This window comes from Schistocerca piceifrons, chromosome 10, assembly GCF_021461385.2.
Source record: "Schistocerca piceifrons isolate TAMUIC-IGC-003096 chromosome 10, iqSchPice1.1, whole genome shotgun sequence".
Classification (NCBI taxonomy): domain Eukaryota; kingdom Metazoa; phylum Arthropoda; class Insecta; order Orthoptera; family Acrididae; genus Schistocerca; species Schistocerca piceifrons.
Genome location: NC_060147.1, coordinates 37,833,335 through 37,852,959, shown reverse-complemented (window position 1 = coordinate 37,852,959; position 19,625 = coordinate 37,833,335). Strand labels below are relative to the sequence as shown.

The 19,625-nt window shown below is 44.1% G+C and overlaps 1 protein-coding gene and 1 non-coding gene across 2 annotated transcripts in view; both read left to right on the top strand.

The window, feature by feature from the left end:
- Positions 1-19,625, top strand: part of LOC124718638 — a 526,059-nt gene that overhangs the window by 75,906 nt on the left and 430,528 nt on the right. The window lies entirely within an intron of this gene.
- On the top strand, positions 14,821-14,894 carry Trnat-ugu. The gene has a single exon. It is a non-coding gene; the product is annotated as a tRNA-Thr (tRNA).

Sequence of the window (19,625 nt, the reverse complement as noted above, 5' to 3'; positions counted from 1 at the left end):
GGGAGGATACGGAGATGCAGCCCTGCCCCTAGAGCGGTCCCGTGGCGTGCGGGAGGAATGCCGACGGACCAGAGCGCGCACCCCATCCACGCAGCCCCAGGCACGCATATGTTGTCGACGCCCCACGGCTGTTTAGCCCCCCATTGTCTTCCACTGCCGAATCGCATTATGATAAGTGTCGCCGAGATGTGACGTTTACAGCCAGTGGCTCGTGTCTCATGTCACTGGCGGTGCTCGGTCGCGTTCAGGTCTACAGCAGGTCCTCCCTATAGACTGATCTTAGGAGGCGCATAAAATTTTAATGCTTAATAAAAAAAAAAGGACCTCATCTGTCTTATTACACATTTAGTATGTTACGACCAGTTTCGTTCGTCGAACATCTTCAGCCGCCCGGAGTGGCCGGAGTGGCTATGGCGCTTCAGTCTGGAACCGCGTGACCGCTACGGTCGCAGGTTCGAATCCTGCCTCGAGCAGGGATGTGTGTGCTGTCCGTAGGTTAGTTAGGTTTAAGTAGTTCTAAGATCTAGGGGACTGATGACCTCAGAAGTTAAGTCCCATAGTGTTCAGAGCCATTTTTTTGAACATATTCATGCTGCGCACAGTTAAACAGAAGAGGAAAATAGGCTAAAGCTACAGCGTCATAACGAATGAAATAAGCCACTCGCTTTGATAGCAACGTCATGCTACGAGGGGTACCCAAAAAAACCGGGATTATTTTTTAGAAACTACACTCATGCTCAAAAATTAAGGATAGTGCTGATACAAGGTGAAACGACGCTCTGGTGAGCGGTTAGCATGTTTAAATCACCTCGGCGTACGACCATGCGGTGCATTTGACCTGCAGTCGTCGCGCGGTGGCGCTGGCAGCAGTCCACATACGCAGAGGTGTGTTGGTGCATGTCAGAGTACGGTTCAGCGAGTAAGTGTGCAGACGTTTTCAGACGTCCTAATGGTGACTGTGTGTTGAAAATGGCTCAAAGAACACATATTGATGGCGGTATGAGGGGTAGAATACTAGGGAAACTTGAGGCTGGTCAAACACAGCAGGTCGTAGCACGGGCCCTCCGTGTGCCACAGAGTGTGATCTCAGCATTATGGCAACGATTCCAGCAGACAGGAAACGTGTCCAGGCGCTACAGTACGGGACGTCCACAGTGTACAACACCACAAGAAGACCGATATCTCACCATCAGTGCCCGCAGACGGCCACGGAGTACTGCAGGTAGCCCTGCTCGAGACCTTACCGCGGTCACTGGAACAGTTGTCTCCAGACACACAGTCTACAGACGACTGAACAGACACGGTTTATTCGCCCGGAGACCTGCAAGGTGCATTCGACATTCACAGGAGAGCTCGTAAAGCCTGGTGTCAAGAACGCAGTACATGGTCATTGGAACAGTGGTCCCAGCTTATGTTCACAGTCGTCCAGGTATAATCTAAACAGTGATTCTCGCCGGGTTATCATCTGGCGTGAACCAGGAACCAGACACCAGCTTCTTAATGTCCTTGAAAGGGACCTGTATGGAGGTCGTGGTTTGATGGTGTGGGGTTGGATTATGATTGGTGCACGTACACCCGTGCATGTCTTTGACAGAGGAACTGTAACAGGTCAGGTGTATCAGGACGTCATTTTGCACCAGTATGTCCGCCTTCTCAGAGGTGCAGTGGGTCCCACCTTCCTCCTGATGTATGATAACGCACGGCCCCACCGAGCTGCCATCGTGGAGGAGTACCTTGAAACAAAAGATATCAGGCGAATGTAGTGGGCTGCCTGTCCTCCAGACCTAAACCCCATCGAGCACGTCTGGGATGCTCTCGGTCGACGTGTCGCCGCACGTCTTCAAACCCCTACGACACTTTTGGAGCTCCGACAGGCACTGGTGTAAGAATCGGAGGCTATACCGCAGCAGCTGCTCGGCCACCTGATCCAGAGTATGCCAACCCGTTGTGCGGCCTGTGTACGTGTGCATGGTGATCATAGCCCATACTGATGTCGGGGTACATGCGCAGGAAACAGTGACCTTTTGTAGCACATGTGTTTCGGGAGGGTTTACTTAACCTATCACCAATACTGTGGACTTACAGATCTGTGTCATGTGTGTTCCCTACGTCCTATGCTATTAGCGCCAGTTTCGTGTAGTGCCACGTTGTGTGGCACCACATTCTGCAATTATCCTTAATTTATGAGCATGAGTGTATATACACTATGTGATCAAAACTATCCCGACGGCCGCCCTAAACATACGTTTTTCATATTAAGTGAATTGTGCTGCCACCTATTGCCAGGTACTCCATATCAGCGACCTTACTAGTCATTAGACATCGTGAGAGAGCAGAATGGGGCGCTCAGCAAAAACTCACTGATGTCGAACGTGGTCAGGAGACTGGGTGTGACTTGTGTCATACGTCTCTTTATGAGATTACCACACTCGTAAACATCACTAGGTCCACTGTTTCGGATGTGATACTCAAGTGGAAACGAGAAGGGACACATACAACACAAAAGCATACAGGCCGACCTCGTCTATTGTCTGACAGAGACCCCCGACAGTTGAAGAGGGTCGTAATGTGTAATAGGCAGATATCTATCCAGACCATCACACAGGAATTCCAGACTGCATCAGGATCCACTGTAGGTACTATGACAGGCGGGACGTGAGAAAACTTGGATTTCATGCTCGAGTGACTGCTCAGAAACCATACATCACACCGGTAAATGCCAAACGACACCTCGCTTGGTGTAACGAGCGTAAGCGTTGGACGATTGAACAGTGGAAAAACGTTTTGTGGAGTGACGAATCACGGTACACAATGTGACGATCCGATGGCAGGGTGTGGGTATGGCGAATGCCCGGTGAACGTCGTCTGCCAGCGTGTGTAGTGCCAACAGTAAAATTGTAAATATCTTTAATTACAGACAACTGATGATGCTCTGCCTAAATAAAGCGAAACGCGTCTGGTGGAAAAAACACGCATTTTCTTGTAGTTGCAACGACAGAACTAAAATACCCTAAGAAAGAAGTGGCAGTATGGCTCTTTAAAGAATCGGGCGTTTACTGGTCAGGGCGTAACTAGTGAATGGGAGGGCGATAGCGGATTCCGATGTCGGGTATTCGTCTCACAAGTGAACATCGTGAATCGGTCGTAAGGGCAGTCTCTAATCTCTACCCCCGGCAATGCAGACACAAGACGTCCGAGCTCATGTTTTGTCCCACCCTATCCCACCCTACTTTTTCGTCCTTAGACGAAGGGAAAGCAGAAAGGTGGAAGGAGTATGTAGAGGGTCTATACAAGGGCGATGTACTTGAGGACAATATTATGGAAATGGAAGAGGATGTAGATGAAGATGAAATGGGAGATGTGATACTGCGTGAAGAGTTTGACAGAGCACTGAAAGACCTGAGTCGAAACAAGGCCCCGGGAGTAGACAACATTCCATTGGAACCACTGACGGCCTTGGGAGAGCCAGTCCTGACAAAACTCTACCATCTGATGAGCAAGATGTATGAGACAGGTGAAGTGCCCTCAGACTTCAAGAAGAATATAATAGTTCCAATCCCAAAGAAAGCAGGTGTTGACAGATGTGAAAATTACCGAACTATCAGTTTAATAAGTCACAGCTGCAAAATACTAACGCGGGTTCTTTACAGACGAATGGAAAAACGGGTAGAAGCGGACCTCGGGGAAGATCAGTTTGGATTCCGTAGAAATGTTGGAACACGTGAGGCAATACTAACCTTACGACGTATCTAAGAAGAAAGATTAAGGAAAGGCAAACCCACGTCTCTAGCATTCGTAGACTTAGAGAAAGCTTTTGACAATGTTGGCTGGAATACTCTCTTTCGAATTCTGAAGGTGGCAGGGGTAAAATACAGGGAGCGAAAGGCTATTTACAATTTGTACAGAAAGCAGATGGCAGTTACAAGAGTCGAGGGGCATGAAAGGGAAGCAGTGGTTGGGAAGGGAGTGAGACGGGGTTGTAGCCTCTCCCCGATATTATTCAATCTGTATATTGAGCAACCAGTAAAGGAAACAAAAGAAAAATTCGGAGTATGAATTAAAATCCACGGAGAAGAAATAAAAACTTTGAGGTTGGCCGATGACATTGTAATTCTGTCAGAGACAGCAAAGGACCGGGAAAAGCAGTTGAACGGAATGGACAGTGTCTTGAAAGGAGGATAAAAGATGAACATCACCAGAAGCAAAACGAGGATAATGGAATGTAGTCGATTTAACTCGGCTGATGCTGAGGGAATTAGATTAGGAAATGAGACACTTAAAGTAGTAAAGGAGTTTTGCTATTTGGGGAGCAAAATAACTGTTGATGGTCGAAGTAGAGAGGATATAAAATGTAGACTGGCAATGGCAAGGAAAGCGTTTCTGAAGATCAGAAATTTGGTAACATCGGGTATAGATTTAAGTGTCAGGAATTTGTTGTTGTTGTGGTCTTCAGTCCTAAGACTGGTTTGTGCAGCTCTCCATGGTACTCTATCCTGTGCAAGATCCTTCATCTCCCAGTACTTACTGCAACGTACGTCCTTCTGAATCTGCTTAGTGTATTCATCTCTTGGTCTCCCTCTATGATTTTTACCCTCCACACTGCCCTCCAATGCTAAATTTGTGATCCCTTCATGCCTCAGAACATGTCCTACCAACCGGTCCCTTCTCCTAGTCAAGTTGTGCCACAAATTCCCTTCTACCCAATTCTGTTCAATACCTCCTCATTAGTTATGTGATCTACCCATCTAATCTTCAGCAGTCTTCTGTAGCACCACATTTCGAGAGCTTCTATTCTCTTCTTGTCCAAACTATTTATTGTCCATGTTGTACTTCCATACATGGCTACACTCCATACAAATACTTTCAGAAACGACTTCCTGACACTTAAATCTATACTCGATGTTAACAAATTTCTCTTCTTCAGAAACGCTTTTCTTGCTTCTACATCCTTACATTTGTCCTCTAGCCAGCCCTGCTTAGCCATTTTGCACTTCCTGTCGATCTCATTTTTCAGACATTTGTATTCCTTTTTGCCTGCTTCATTTACTGCATTTTTATATTTTCTCCTTTCATCAATTAAATTCAATATTTCTTCTGTTACCCAAGGATTTCTACTAGCCCTCGTATTTCTACCTACTTTATTCTCTGCTGCCTTCACTACTTCATCCCTCAGAGCTACCCATTCTTCTTCTACTGTATTTATTTCCCCCATTTGTTCAATTGTTCCCTTATGCTCTCCCTGGAACTCTGTACAACCTCTGGTTTAATCAGTTTGTCCAGATCCCATCTCCTTAAATTCCCACCTTTTTGCAGTTTCTTCAGTTTTAATCTACAGTTCATAACCAATAGGTTGTGGTCAGAGTCCACATCTGTCACTGGAAATGTCTTTCAATTTAATTCCTGGTTCCTAAATCTCTGTCTTACCATTATATAATCTATCTGATAGCTTCTAGTATTTCCAAGCCGTTTCTGAAAGTATTTGTATGGAGTGTAGCCATGTATGGAAGTGAAACATGGACGATAAATAGTTTGGACAAGAAGAGAATAGAAGCTTTCGAAATGTGGTGCTACAGAAGAATGCTGTAGATCACATAACTAATGAGGTGGTATTGAATAGAATTGGGGAGAATAGGAGTTTGTGGCACAACTTGTCTATAAGAAGGGATCGGTTGGTAGGACATGTTCTGAGGCATCAAGGAATCACCTATTTAGTATTGGAGGGTAAAAATCGTGGAGGGAGACCAAGAGATGAATACACTAAGCAGATTCAGAAGGATGTAGGTTGCAGTAGGTACTGGGAGATGAAGAAGCTTGCACAGGATAGAGTAGCGTGGAGAGCTGCATCAAACCAATCTCAGGACTGAAGACCACAACTACAACAACAGAGCGAAGTGTGTAAAGAGGGGTAGGGGAATGAGAGAGAGAGAGAGAGAGAGAGAGAGAGAGAGAGAGAGAGGTGAGTGTAGTCTGGGCTGCGACTGTATAACTTGGTATTACTAGGGTGCGGCTGTTTAGAATTTACATTAACGATGGCCGGGCCTCGCGATATTACGCCGTTACGCCGTGCCACTCGCTCGCACCCACCCGCACCCGCGCCGTGAGGACGCAATTACGGGGTGATTGCCGCGGCTGCGGGGTTCGCCGTGCTCTGCCCTCTGACGCTGTTTTCCCTCTCGCGCAACCCTTGGGCTCCAGCGGACGCCTCTGCCGCTGTCTGTTGTCTTCCGTCGCGTGGCCCCCCTAGCTTCGCCTGCAGCTCGTTAAGTGGCGCCTCAGCAAGCCGGGCTGCCCGCGCACTCTTCCTTCCTTCCTTCCTTAACACTCGACGCCCCCGCCTGTGTCGGCAGCTGGGGGAGGTCGAGAGGCCTCGGGGTGTCTGTGTAACAGTGGGGGGCGACTCTGCGCCGAGAAAAACTGCGCACTCCTCTAGCAATAATATTCACCGACAACTCTGCTATCTCTGTCCTGGGAGGTGCCGGCTGGCGTTAAACAAGCGATATTGTGAAGATGTGCACTTAGCTGATTGTAACGGTCATACAGCAGCAGCTGCATTTCCACGTGTCTCTATACTGAGGGAGGGAGGCTTGTATTTGAAATACTGCGCGCCCATTCTGGATTATGACACTTGAAAACACAGTACTATCATCCAGATATACACTCAAGAGCCAAGGAAATAGCTACACCTGCCTAATATCGTGTAAGGACCCCGCGAGCACGCAGAAGTTCCACAAGACGACGTGCCTTAAGGGGGGTAGGACGTCAAACGGTCCGACATGGAGCAGGAGAGGCACCACAGGACGTTTTAGTTTCCACTGTCTATACTTTTACAAGTAAACTCATAAAACTTTGTCAGAATGGCCAGCAAGGATTCAGGATTCGCACTCATTACAGTGGAAGTTCGAAAAAAAGCCAAAATAATTTTTTTACCTGTGAAATTTCATCAAAATCGTTCAAATAGCTCTGAGCACTATGGGACTTAACTGCTGTGGTCATCAGTCCCCTAGAACTTAGAAGTACTTAAACCTAACTAACCTAAAGACATTACACACATCCATGCCCGAGGCAGGATTCGAACCTGCGGCCGTAGCGGTCACGCGGTTCCTGACTGAAACGCCTAGAACCGCACTGTCACACCGGCCGGCGAAATTTCATCATTTTTTCACTTACTAATGGCTGCATTTGTTGCTATAGGTACTCTTTTCTTCATAAGAAAGAGAGATGGTTCGATGAATTTTGCACAGCATACATACCATACTTACAGGTGTATGAAACTCTAAAATTTATTTAATTTATGAAAAAGCGAATGATCTGTTGTATTTTAAACGTCATGTTTAGAAAAAAACACAAATTTTGTATTTAATTACCTCAATTTTTACCACAGTTTTTAATAGATTTCGAAAACTCTAGAGTTTCATACACCTTTAAGTATGGTTTGTATATTGTCCAAAATTCATCGAACCACCTTTCTTACTTATGAAGAAAAGTGTAGCTATAGCAACAAATAGTGCCACTAGTAAGTGAAAAAAATGATGAAATTTTACTTGTAAAAAAATTACTTCGTTATGTTTTCGAGCTTCCACTGCTGTGAGTGTGAATTCTGAATCCTTCCTGGTGATGCTGACAAAGTTTTATGAATTTATTTGTAAAAGTATAGACAGTGGAAATTAAAATGTCCTGTGGTGCCTCTCCTGCTCCAAGTCGGCCCGTTTGACGTCCTACTCCCCTTAAAGTGCTGGAGGGAATTGACACCATGAATCCTGCCGGGGTGTTCATAAATCCGTAAGAGGGGGTGGAGATCTCTTCTGAACAGGTCGTTGCTAGGCATCCCAGATATGCTGAATAATGTTCATGTCTGGTGAGTTTCGTGACCAGCGAAAGTGTTTAAACTCACAAGACTGTTGCTGGAGCCACGCTGCAGCAATTCTGGACGTATGCGGTGTCGCATTGTCCTGCTGGAATTGTTCAAGCCCGTAGTAATGCACAATGGACACGAATGGTCGCTTACATATGTGTCACCTGTGAAACTCGTATCTAGACCTATCAGGGGTCCCATATCAGTCCATTTACACACACCCCACGCCATTACAGACCTTCCACCAACTTGAACGGTCCTCTGCTTTCGTGCACGGTCCGTGGATTCATGAGGTTGCCTCCATACCCGTAGACGTCTATCTACTCGATACAATTTGAAACCAGACTCGTCCTACCAGGCAACAGGTTTCCAGTCATCAACAGTCCAATGTCGGTGCTGACGGGCACAACCGAGACGTAAAGCTTTGTGCCCGCAGTCATCAAGACTCCGAAAGCTCATATCGATGATGTTTCGTTGAATCATTCGCACGCTGACACTTGTTGATGGTCCAGCATTGAAATCTGCAGCAATTTGCCGAAAGGTTTGCACTTCTGTCGAGTTGAACCAGTCTCTTCTGTCGTCGTTGGTCCCGTTCTTCCAGGATATTCTTCCGGCCGCAGCGATGTCGGAGATTTGATGTTTTACCAGATTCCACATATTCACGGTACACTCTTGAAATGGTCTTGCGGGAAAATCCCCACTTCATCGCTACCTCGGAGATGCTGTGTACCATCGCTCGTGCGCCGACTATAACACCACGTTCAAACGCACTTAAATCTTGATAACCTGCCATTGTAGCAGCAGTAAGGGATCTAACAACTGAGCCACACACTTGTCTTATATAGACGTTACCGACCGCACTGCCGTATTCTGCCTGTTTACATATCTCTGTATTTGAATACACATCGCGATACCAGTTTCATTGGCGGTTCAGTGTGGTTTGTACTGCACTCGGGTGTCGAGCTGGGTATACTTGTTTACGAAATATACCTTGCGATCATCTTCTATGCTACATGTTTGAGGTATGGTCTGAAGCTGAACGCAACATACGCAGTAGCAAGTACCGTGTTTTGCAAATGACTGCATCTGGCTGTTCAGCCGACAGCAATAGTAACCATGAAGGATGAGGGGGCTTCAAAAAGTAAGTTACACATTATCACGCGCCAGGTAACTTATATTGTCGAGTTACGTTAATGTAACTTGTCTGTCAAAAGCTAGAATGAGCACCTTTTGCAGGGAGTGTCGAGCGGGAAGAGAGTCATTGCACGTACTGCTGGGGCGATTCTTGAAGTCAGTCGGGGGGGGGGGAACTGGTAAAATTTGGTGTTGCTTAAAGTAGTTTTTGTAATTGCTTTGGAGTTCAGGATAAAACATGTGTTTTAATAATTATGTGTAGTAATGTGTATTAATAATTATTTTAAGTTAAATGATATTTATTGGTTTATGTAGTAATCTCTTTGCCGCTCTTGTTCGTTTGTTAAAATGTGTTTGGAATACATTGCAACCTATATTTCTACATAATTATATATAAAAAAGAGTGAATCTATTGAAGTAATACAGGGTGTTACAAAAAGGTACGGCTAAACTTTCAGGAAACATTCCTCACAAACAAACAAAGAAAAGATCTCATGTGGACATGTGTCCGGAAACGCTTAATTTCCATGTTAGAGCTCATTTTAGTTTCATCAGTATATACTGTACTTCCTCGATTCACCGCCAGTTGGCCCAGTTGAAGGAAGGTAATGTTGACTTCGGTGCTTGTGTTGACATGCGACTCATTGCTCTACAGTACTAGCATCAAGCACATCAGTACGTAGCATCAACAGGTTAGTGTTCATCACGAACGTGGTTTTGCAGTCAGTGCAATGTTTACAAATGCGGAGTTGGCAGATGCCCATTTGATGTATGGGTTAGGACGGGGCAATAGCCGTGGCGTGGTATGTTTGTATCGAGACAAATTTCCAGAACGAAGGTGTCCAGACAGGAAGACGTTCGAAGCAATTGATCGGCGTCTTAGGGAGCGCGGAACATTCCGGCCTATGAATCGCGACTGAACGACGAGGACACCTGCAATGGACGAGGCAATTCTTCGTGCAGTTGACGATAACCCTAATGTCAGCGTCAGAGAAGTTGCTGCTGTACAAGGTAACGTTGACCACGTCACCGTATGGAGAGTGCTGCGGTAGAACCAGTTGTTTCCGTACCATGTACAGCGTGTGCAGGCACTATCAGCAGCTGATTGGCCTCCACGGGTACACTTCTGCGAATGGTTCATCCAACAATGTGTCAATCCTCATTTCAGTGCAAATGTTCTCTTTACGGATGAGGCTTCATTCCAACGAGATCAAATTGTAAATTTTCACAATCAACATGTGTGGGCTGACGAGAATCCGCACGCAATTGTGCAATCCCGTGATCAACACAGATTTTCTGTGAACGTTTGGGCAGGCATTGTTGGTGATGTCTCGATTGAGCCCCATGTTCTTCCACCTACGCTCAATGGAGCACGTTATCATGATTTCATACGGGGTACTCTACCTGTGCTGCTAGAACATGTGCTTTACAAGTACGACACATGTGGTTCATGCACGATGGTACACTTCTCAACAACAGATTCGGTGACCGATGGATTGGTAGAGGCGGACCAATTCCGTGGCCTCCACGCTCTCCTGACCTCAACCCTCTTGACTTTCATTTATGGGGGCATTTGAAAGCTCTTGTCTACGCAACCCTGGTACCAAATGTAGAGACTCTTCGTGCTCGTATTGTGGACGGCTGTGATGCAATACGCCATTCTCCAGGGCTGCATCAGCACATCAGGATTCCATGCGACGGAGGGTGGATGCATGTATCCTCGCTAACGGAGGACATTTTGAACATTTCCTGTAGCAAAGTGTTTGAAGTCACGCTGGTACGTTCTGTTGCTATGTGTTTCCATTCCGTGATTAATGTGATTTGAAGAGAAGTAATAAAATGAACTCTAACATGGAAAGTAAGCGTTTCCGGACACATGTCCACATACCATATTTTCTTTCTTTGTGTGTGAGGAATGTTTCCTGAAAGTTTGGCTGTAACTTTTTGTAACACCCTGTATATTCGCTGATTTCTGAAGTCATTTTATCCAGTGTAATATGATACTCCATGGGGTGGGGGTATAGCCCCCATAGCCATAGTCTCCCCCCCCCCCTTTCCACCGCCCCTGTGGTCCTGGAAGATACCGATTCGAATACCATGGCCATCTGCGCTAGATTTCTCGGTTGAGCATCCATGGCGCGAAAAGCCCGATCGAGGTGGCTCCCAAAGATTCTAGATTGGGTTTAGATCCGGGAAGTTAATGGATGCACATTTTGACGCGTTGCATTGTCCTGCTGGTACATTCCATCGTGTCAAGGAAACACTGACTGCATGTAGGGGTGTAGATGGTCCCCAAGTATAGAAGCATCGGATTTCCGATAATTTTTTTTAATTTTTGCAGTTCTGTTGCGTGGCGTGAGAGATTTCCAATATCCTCTCGAGTTTCGTACGCCTACCTAACTGGAAGAGTGCAGAAAGTCGAAATAAGCAGTTCTCATAATATGCAAAGATCAGCACATTCCTCAAACTGGGGAACTATCAAGAATGGGGTTCCACAAGGGTCGGTCTTGGGTCCTTTGTTGTTCTTAATATGTATTAATGACTTGCCATTCTATATTCATGAAGAGGCAAAGTTAGTTCTCTTTGCTGATGATACAAGTATAGTAATCACACCTGAGAAACAAGAATTAACTGATGAAATTGTCAATAATGTCTTTCAGAAAATTACTAAGTGGTTCCTTGTAAACGGACTCTCACTGAATTTTGATAAGACACAGTACATACAGTTCTGTACAGTAAGTGGTATGACGCCATTAATAAATATAGACCTTAATCAGAAACATATAGCTAAGGTAGAATATTCAAAATTTTTAGCTGTGTCCATTGATGAGAGATTAAATTGGAAGAAACACATTGATGATCTGCTGAAACGTTTGAGTTCAGCTACTTATGCAATAAGGGTCATTGCAAATTTTGGTGATAAACATCTTAGTAAATTAGCTTATTACGCCTATTTTCATTCATTGCTTGCATATGGCATCATATTTTGGGGTAATTCATCACTGAGGAATAAAGTATTTATTGCACAAAACCGTGTAATCAGAATAATAGCTGGATTCCACCCAAGATCATCCTGCAGACATTTATTTGAGGTTGGTTCAAATGGCTCTGAGCACTATGGTACTTAACATCTAAGGTCATCAGTCCCCTAGAACTTAGAAGTACTTAAACCTAACTAACCTAAGGACATCACACACATCCATGCCCGAGGCCGGATTCGAACCTGCGACCGTAGCAGTCGCACGGTTCCTGACCGCGCGCCTAGAACCGCGAGACCACCGCGGCCGGCATTTATTTGAGGATCTAGGGATATTCACAGTACTTTATCAGTATATATACTCTCTTATGAAATTTGTTATTAACAACCAAACCCAGTTCGAAAGTAATATCAGTGTGCATAACTACAATACTAGGAGAAAGGATGATCTTCACTATTCAAGATTAAATCTAACTTTGGCACAGAAAGGGGTGAATTATACTGGCACTAAAGTCTTTGGTCACTTACCAAATAGTATCAAAAGTCTGGCAGATAACCAACAAGTATTTAAGAAGAAATTAAAAGAATTCCTGAATGACAACTCCTTCTACTCCATAGAGGAGTTTTTAGATATAAATTAAGAAAAAAATATTAAAAAATAAATAAAAAAATAAAAAAGTTGTTATATTAACTTAATTATGTTGTTAAATTAACTTAATTATGTCATGTATTGGAAAATTTGACTCGTTCCACGTCATTACGAAATATCGTATCCATGATCCATGGAACTAGTATTAATCTAATCTAATCTAATCTAACCACCTGTTTTACCCGCTATTTAGATAACATTATTAATTTAAACTTTCCTCAGGAGGTATAGAAATAAAATAGATCTTCACGATTTGATCTAAATTTATCTCTTCAAGGACTGTCATTTAATACTAAGAAGGCCAAACAAACAAAACAGTTTAGTTTTAATTTTATGCCGTTAAAATTCGCAATACGTTGAGATAAATTTTTGAGATACGTCAATTTTACATTTTGTAACTCCAAGAACAAGGAGTTTTTCATATTAAAAGAGGATTTGTAGCCTAAACCCTGCGCGGTCCGCTTAGGTGGCTGTTTTTTTTTTAGACCAGTTTGACACTGTTTGCCTGCTCGTTAGACCACAAGTGCCCCATGTCAAGTTGTTTGTCCCGACGTTCCCTACACCATTGTGTTACTGTTCACACGCTAGCCGGCCGGAGTGGCCGAGCGGTTCTAGGCGCTTCAGTCTGGAACCGCGCGACAGCTACGGTCGCAGATCGAATCCTGCCTCGGGCGTGGATGAGAGTGATGTCCTTAGGTTAGTTAGGTTTAAGTAGTTCTAAGTTCTAGGGGACTGATGACCTCAGATATTAAGTCCCATAGTGCTCAGAGCCATTTGAATCATTTGTTCACACGCTCTTTAGTGGTGCCGAAGACCAGTATCAGTTGCAAAGCGATTTAGAAAAGATTGCTGTATGGTGTGGCAGGTGGCAGTTGACGCTAAATAACGAAAAGTGTGAGGTGATCCACATGAGTTCCAAAAGAAATCCGTTGGAATTCGATTACTCGATAAATAGCACAATTGTCAAGGCTGTCAATTCAACTAGATACCTGGATGTTCCAACTGAAGTTGGAAAGACCACATAGATAATATTGTGGGGAAGGCGAGCCAAAGGTTGCGTTTCATTGGCAGGACACTCAGAAGATGCAACAAGTCCACTAAAGAGACAGCTTACACTACACTCGTTCGTCCTCTGTTAGAATATTGCTGCGCGGTGTGGGATACTTACCAGGTGGGATTGACGGATGACATGGAAAGGGTGCAAAAAATAGCATCTCGTTTATTATTATCACGTAATAGGGGAGATAGTGTGGCAGATATGATACGCGAGTTGGGATGGATTTCATCAAAGCAAAGACGTTTTTCGTCGCGGCGAGATCTATTTACGAAATTTCAGTCACCAACTTTCTCTTCCGAATGCGAAAATATTTTGTTGAGCCCAACCTACATAGGTAGGAATGATCATCAAAATAAAGTAAGACAAATCAGAGCTCGAACAGAAAGGTTTAGGTGTTCGTTTTTCCCGCGCGCTGTTCGGGAGTGGAATGGTCGGGAGATAGTATGATTGTGGTTTGATGAACCCTCTGCCAAGCACTTAAATGTGAATTGCAGAGTAATCATGTAGATGTAGATGTAACACGTCGCAGATAGCAGCGTTGGCCCGGTGTATTCTGCTTCTGGAACAGCCTATTCCGAGGTCCTCTATCTAACGTGTCCTGGTCTCCGGAGAAATGTCGAACATATTTCGTCTCCTTGCAAGTGTCGCAAGCTCTGTAGGTATATGAAGATGGTATCTCATCTTTCGGACATGTACGAAAGAACAGATACCATCGGTGACTATGCAGCTCTCTTAGAATGAAATGATAATGAAATCAAGACCCTAAGCTGTCGACAGGCGTTGTTATACGAGGACAGTTGAAAATGTCTACCCCGAATGGGACTCGAACCCGGTGTCTCCTGCCTGTATGCCAGACGCTCTATCCATCTGAACCAACGAGGGCACAGAGGATAGTGCGACTGCAGGGATTTATCGCCGGCACACTCCCCGTGAGACCCACATTCTCAACTTATAGTCCAGGCACTACATTCGTTGTGCCCTTGCCATTATACCCATTACTCACGGGAGACAATCTTACCGAGTCCCGTAAGAGTTCGGGCAATGCGTGTGCATCCAGTACAGAAGAAGGAGGTCAATGGCCGGTTAGGCTAAACTATATGAAGAAGGTATCTGTTCTGTCGGACATCCCTGCAGTCGCATTGTCCTCTGTGTCCTCGGTGGCTCAGATGGATAGAGCGTCTGCCATGTAAGCAGGAGGTCCCGGGTTCGAGTCCTGGTCGGGGCACACATTTTCAACTGTCCTCGTTGATGTATATCAACGCCTGTCAACAGCTTAGGGTCTGGATTTAATTACCATTTGAGCTCTGTAGGTGGTGGTGGGCCTGTGTGGCCGCCAGTTACTTTTGCTACCTCTCTGCGTCATTTAGCGACGCAACATGTCACGACTCGGAGGTTGACCTGCTTAACTTGCGGCCTAGGCACTATTGTAGCAATGGGTACTGCGGGGAAATGGCGATTGTTTCCACGGTGAATGCAACACATTGTAAACGTTATGAAACTTCGCAGCAAATTAGTGTCTGTTATCGTTAATTTTTTTCTTCCTGGTCTTGTCAATTAAGCTCAAGTGCAATTTTAACTGCAGTCCACAATACAATTTAAAAAACCGCATAAAACATTCTTCTAATGTTTCTTCTACTGTACGGATTAATTATAAGGGGGAGACTAAAGAAAATGAGAAAGTAGGAAAAAGTTAGTAAACTCTTTCTTAATGCAGAAGTAATAAATTTACCCCGGTATGATACAAGACGATAAGTGTCTTCATGGACAAATGTTTGCGGGTGCATTGTATACACGCGTGCGCTCCGTCGTCCGAAGCAAATCGTCGGCCAAGAGTGACTTTCCTCAGGGCTTGAAAAAATACGGCAATGACACGGAGACTATATGGAAGATGTGTGCGAACTGTAGATGGGCAAAGTCGCTCATCCTTGGGAAATAGTTCACTAATGATCGCTCCTTTTTGGGAACCGTTCATTTTTACTCGTTCACCGTTCATTGCGATTGGTATACGGTTCTTATGAAAAACTGAAAATTAGTAGCATAGGCGACCGGAGATGGAAGGTGCCAAGAGGGACCACATGCCTCCCCCATGGAGTACAGAGTTTTTATTCATAACAGAATCTTCACACACTTGTAATTTTCGTGATTCTGCGAAACATCCCGTTTAGCCAACTGTAGTGTTATGTGGCTGATCGCAGTGAAATAATGTAAGGTGGGGCACGAGAAACCGGCCCCGAGTACAGACTGCTCACCAATTACGCACGATTTGTTGACCGCTAACTACCAGTTTAATAAGTCACAGCTGCAAAATACTAACGCGAATTCTTTACAGACGAATGGAAAAACTGGTAGAAGCCGAACTCGGAGAAGATCAGTTTGGATTCTGTAGAAATATGGGAACACGTGAGGCAATACTGACCCTACGACTTATCTTAGAAAATGGATTAAGGAAAGGCGAACGTACGTTTCTAGCATATGTAGACTTAGAGAAAGCTTTTGACAATGTTGACTAGAATACTCTCTTTCAAATTCTGAAGGTGGCAGGGGTAAAATACAGGGAGCGAAAGGTTATTTACAATTTGTACAGAAACCAGATGGCAGTTATAAGAGTCGAGGGGCATGAAAGGGAAGCAGTGGTTGGGAAGGGAGTGAGACAGGGTTGTAGCCTTCAATCTGTATATTGAGCAAGCAGTAAAGGAAACAAAAGAAAAGTTCAGAGTAGATATTAAAATCGATGGAGAAGGAATAAAAACTTTAAGGTTGGCCGATGACATTGTAATTCTGTCAGAGACAGCAAAGAACTTGGGAGAGCAGTTGAACAGAGCGTACAGTGTCTTGAAACGAGGGTATAAGATGAACATCAACAAAAGCAAAACGTGGATAATGGAATGTAGTAGAATTAAGTCTGATGATGCTGAGGGAATTAGATTAGGAAATGAGACACTTAAAGTAGTAAAGGAGTTTTGCTATTTGGGGAGCAAAATAACTGATGATGGTCGAAGTAGAGAGGATATAAAATGTAGACTGGCAATGGCAAGGAAAGCGTTTCTGAATAAGAGAAATTTGTTAACATCGAGTATAGATTTGAGTGTCAGGAAGTCGTTTCTGAAAGTATTTGTGTGGAGTGTAGCCATGTATGGAAGTGAAACGTGGACGATAAATAGTTTGGACAAGATGAGAATAGAAGCTTTCGAAATGTGGTGCTACAGAAGAATGCTGAAGATTAGATGGGTAGATCACATAACTAATGAGGAGGTATTGAACAGAATTGGGGAGAAGAGGAGTTTGTGGCTCAACTTCACCAGAAGGGATCGGTTGGTAGGACATGTTCTGAGGCATCAAGGGATCACCAATTTAGCATTGGACGGCATCGTGGAGGGTAAAAATCGTAGAGGGAGACCAAGAGATGAATACACTAAGCAGATTCAGAAGGATGTAGGCTGCAGTAGGTACTGGGAGATGAAGAAGCTTGCACAGGATAGAGTAGCATGGAGAGCTGCAGCAAACCAGTCTCAGGACTGAAGACCACCTCAACAACAACAACAACAACAACAACAACGACAAGAATAAATGAATATGTAATAATTAGTCAGTGAAGAAATAACAAATAAGCCAATGCAAGCAACTTCGAAACAATAGATGACGATTGGTGGGCGACAGTGAGCGGTATAGTACTCGGGGCCGATTTTTCGTGCGCCACCCAGTACGACTGTAATAATATTGTAGGAGTTACAAGTGACGCGGTGTCGTCTGAAAATGTTGCCAAAACCACGCTCTGTAATTGAGATATATCGTTGAGAAACATTATGAATACGGTTGACGGTATTACGAACATTTCAGATTTTCTTCGTTGCCGTGTTTTATACTAGAATACTTATCATATCATCTTTACAAAATGTGACACCAAACACTCGATTACGAAGCGCGGGCTTCATTCAGTTGTAAGTCGGTCTGCCTTCCATAACAATGAACATGCCCTTTTACCGTGGATGAAAAAAAGACGGAAAGTGGCCACTCTCGTGTCCCGTGCCGGCTTCCTTTGCATGTGTAATAAAATAAAAAAATAAAAAAAAAAAAACAGAAAAACTTATTCTTTGTACAAGCATTTCTTCTGCTGTTTATCGAAATAGTGAAGTAAGTTGATACGCTGTTTTGATACCTGAAGAGATGTATGTATTACATACCATGTAATTTTTATGTAGTTTACGTAATTATAAAATACATTTTAATTACCGGTCGTGGACGCTGAATAACATAAGGCTGCGTTCACACTGCCGGCCGGGCGGAGCCGAGCCTGGCCGGGCCGCCGCCCGCTTCGATATCAGACACATGGTTTTGAATTGCGGTGTTCAGACTGGCGGCCGGGCCGCGCCGACACGGCGTGAGCCTCCCGGAGCCGAGCCGGCGACATCCCGAGTGTTTAATATTGCCGGCGCGAGCCGACCGCAGGCGCGAGCCTGTGGAGCAGCACTACAGCTTCTGCAGTACACGCATCACACGTCTCCCTTCTGCTTTCTTCACAAGTGTGACTGCACACGTCTTTTATTTTAAGATGTTACCTCACATTTCACAATCAGTGAGAAAAAATTACGTTTATTATAATGATACATGAGAAATTACTTTTATTTCATTTATTTAATCTACCGTATTTACATTTAAATTTGTGTTCTGTATCGAAATTTTGTCTTGAATGTTCTGCAGCACATACTAAAATGTATTATGATTCATTCTGTAATATGAATAAAATTTTTCGGGATAGTTTTTAAGTTCTTCATGTAAAGAAAAATCTCTCCTAAATGTCTGTCGCTATTTATGGGATGAATCCATAACCTCCTAGTTCTTCTGTACTTCAAAACTCGACGAGTTACAGCAGATTCAAAACAATACGAATAAAAGAGTGAAGACATTGTTCTACACGACAGCACAGACTAGCTAAAGGCGAGCGGCTGTTGGCTGCAGCTGCGTTTTCTACTGACTTGCTTGTCAGCTGTCGAAGGGTGGGGATTTTTTAAAATTTATTTATTTGGCCTCCGGCAGCTGACATCCATTTAGCCAAAGAGTGGGGATTACCTTGACAGTGCAGCGCAGCCCGCCAAGGAAGAAAAAAAAAAAAAACAATGAAGAACAATGAAACGCACATCTGTGTCGATGTACAGTAGTTTCATTAACTCTCCATTATTTTTTTTGTCAAAGTAGAGAACGAGACTACAGAATTGCGCTTCAGCTTCTGCAGTAAACGTATCACAAATCTCTACTTTGTTTTTGTGATTAGTTTTACACCACTGATCACTAGTAATTAATTTTTTTCTCTCCTTCATTATATGACTACATTAAACCAAGCTGTAACCGCTCGAACTCCGTGGCTTGCGGACGCGGCACTGACGCCACTGAATATCTCGCATTACTTGTGACCAGAGACAGATATCAGCGTCATTATCATTTCAAAAACTTTTTGGTACTTTTAGCTACATTTCATTCGCAACAATGTATGGTTTAAAACGGATCTAACAGTAAGCTACCCGCTACATAACTTTTTCACTACAAGATTTGTAAATCAAGTGCACAACGTTGACAAATAGCATCATTTCACAATGACTGTTAAGAAATATGAAAAGATAAATGATTCAATACGAAGCTATGATGTTACACTAGCACGTGTACAAAAATCAGATTTTTTAGCCGCATACTTTCTTCAAAATCGGTTGGGAAGCGTTACGAAACTAAGAAATCACGCGAAACGAAAAGTAGACTTTTTCTTTTTTCACGACGTAAGCAACGCTTTTAAGGAAAAAATGAGTTCATAAAACGATGTGGCGCCGTCTTATATACCGCTAAGAATTTTTAGAACATGAAAATCGGAGAAGTGGATTTTTCCCCCATTTCGCCGTCCCGGCTCGGCGCGGCGCGCAATGTGAATGCACTACTCGTCGGCCTGAGCTGGCTAGGCACGAGCCGAGCC